Source organism: Rhagoletis zephyria, unplaced genomic scaffold (assembly GCF_001687245.7).
Source record: "Rhagoletis zephyria isolate East Lansing unplaced genomic scaffold, Rhagoletis_zephyria_1.1 Rzeph_scaffold_35927, whole genome shotgun sequence".
NCBI lineage: Eukaryota > Metazoa > Arthropoda > Insecta > Diptera > Tephritidae > Rhagoletis > Rhagoletis zephyria.
In genome coordinates this window covers 1-2,529 of record NW_016192982.1, presented here as the reverse complement: position 1 = coordinate 2,529, position 2,529 = coordinate 1, and the positions used below count along the sequence as shown (strand labels likewise).

General features: G+C 40.0%; 1 long non-coding RNA gene across 1 annotated transcript; it reads right to left on the bottom strand.

Annotated features, from left to right (window-relative positions):
* Positions 1 to 1,004: 1,004 nt before the first annotated feature.
* LOC108354430 (uncharacterized) lies at positions 1,005 to 2,046 on the bottom strand. The gene is made up of 2 exons (XR_001846506.1): positions 1,833 to 2,046; positions 1,005 to 1,624 (listed from the first exon to the last, which is right to left on the bottom strand). It is a non-coding gene; the product is annotated as an uncharacterized LOC108354430 (long non-coding RNA).
* Positions 2,047 to 2,529: the final 483 nt, after the last annotated feature.

The following is a 2,529-nucleotide window of genomic DNA, read 5'->3' as shown; positions in this document are numbered from 1 at the left end:
ATAAGCAAACGGCGGCTACACAACACTACTGACATATGTAAGTACATACATACACACATGAATACATATGCATGTGTGTATGAAAGTGTGTATTCATGCGAGTTTTTCGGTTCCGTTTCGTTTGTGCAACTACTAATTTCCTACGCCGCTGCCTACGCATACATTTGAATATACTTATGTATACTTGTAAAAACACACCNACGATTTATGCGTTTTTTAGTTTCGTCTGAAGAAATACAGCATTTCGTCCGAACTCATTTTCATTGTGCACACACAAATTATCGTTAAATCCAATTTAATTGCACACACTGCACTTTTACTGGCTACTTGCTACTTCTTACGCTATGCAGTTCATATCAACCAGTCAGTCAGTCACAGCTGGGCTTCGCGTATCCGGCAGAAGAGTTGGGACAGGGTGCCGCTATTGCGTGGGTGGCGCAGGTATTACTTGCAGTGCCACTTATCGCTATGCCGCTATAACCAAACGGCGGCTACACAGCACTACTGACATATGTATGTACATACATCCACACATGAATACATATGCATATGTGTATGAAAGTGTGTATTCATGCGAGTTTTTCGGTTCCGTTTCTTTTGTGCAACTACTAATTTCCTACGCCGCTGCCTACGCATACATTTGTATATACTTATGTATACTTGTAAAAACACACACACGCAAATAAACGTTTACAGTCTGGCATACACTTAAGTACTTAAAAATGCAATAGTGGATTTAATTTTGTAATTTCCTTGTTTTTCGTCTGCACTTTAATGTTATTTTTTTTCACACATTTATGTGCCGCAGTTCCCGTTGCTGTTGGCAGCACTTTTTTGGGTGTAGTTCGTCGTCTATTTGTATATGTTTGCTTTTGCCTTTTCTTTATCCTACTCTAGCTCAATATACTTTTTACTTTTGCCATTTATCTCTCGTATTCGGCANAAAATGCAATAGTGGATTTAATTTTGTAATTTCCTTGTTTTTCGTCTGCACTTTAATGTTATTTTTTTCACACATTTATGTGCCGCTGTTCCCGTTGCTGTTGGCAGCACTTTTTTGGGTGTAGTTCGTCGTCTATTTGTATATGTTTGCTTTAGCCTTTTCTTTATCCTACTCTAGCTCAATATACTTTTTACTTTTGCCATTTATCTCTCGTATTCGGCGCATATGTATATATATTCATAAATGCATTCTTCTTCTCCTTCTTCCGCTTTATTTAACTGGCGTTCTTCACTCGTTCTTCGTCGACTTGTTCGTGGCTCACCCTCCCACTCTCTCTTCTGCGATTTCTACTCCAATCGACCACAATGTACTCGTACTACAGCAAGGTCCCCCGTTCAACTTTATCTTTGCTTACTATACAACAACATACATATATTGCACTGCTTCCTCTTCTTCGAACTCCCACTCAGCTGCAATTCACTTCACTCGCCGCTGTCGTGCTTGACGTCGTTATCGTTGTCGTTGCCGTCACCGTCGCCTTTATCGTTTACGCACTTCCACTTCACTGTGTGGCGCGTCCCGCATGCCTCACTGCACTTTTCCCACCCACTAATTTCTACTCTTTACGCTTCGCACTCTATTTCCTTCCTTTTCCTGCTTTAGCAGCAAAGCTACAGACTTCTAAAAAAAATTTTAAATTTTTTCGCACCTTTTTGTTAAAATTTCCTAAATTTTCTTTACTCTCAGGTGCACACAGTGCTACAACTACACAAATTTTAGTAAGATCCAATTGGTATTTATTAATTTTGTCAAATAATTTGTAATTGAAAATTTTCACTGAAAAATTTATGATTCAGCCGAACGCGATGGTGTCTGTATGAGAACGAACAATAGTTTGGAAGTTAAACGAGCTGTCCGAGCAAAAACCGCCGCCCCCACAAGCGCTGCACAAGAACTGAATAACCAGAAAAAGGAGAAATGGAAGTGGAGTAACATCCGTTGACAGCAATGGCAGCAGTGTAAGCTGTGTTAAATATCATTTACTCTGCGCGATAAGCTTTGTTTAGCTGGCGCTACATGTCCGCGATGGCACTAAACAACGCCGGAAGCTTCCATATACGGTAACTTGCCGCTGCTTGCTTTCCTTTTCAACTTAATTCTGAGAATTTGTGGGTATAAGCAGGTTTGTGTTGGTTTTTGGTTTGTTTGGTGAAGCGCCAACAGCCACAGCTACAAAAACCTGATAATGTTCTCCGAATTTGGATATACGGTGTCATTGAACTAAATCACTTAATTATTTTGGCACATGTTATTGCCGTTCTCCAAAATATTTGGAATTGGACTGCCTATGTGACGATTTCAAGCGGAAGCCACTAGCACAGAAGCAAAACTGCTAATGATGTCGCTTTTTTGGAAATTACGAACATTAAAAAGCAAATTTGAAAAATTTATGTGAGGCTGGTTTCAAGCTTCATAGTTGGACAAATAAGAACTACGGCCGCTGTAGCCGAGTGGTTAGAGGTGCGTTTTATTACTCCAAAGGACCTGGGGTTGAGCCCTGGTCAAAGCAATATCGATAAAAAAAA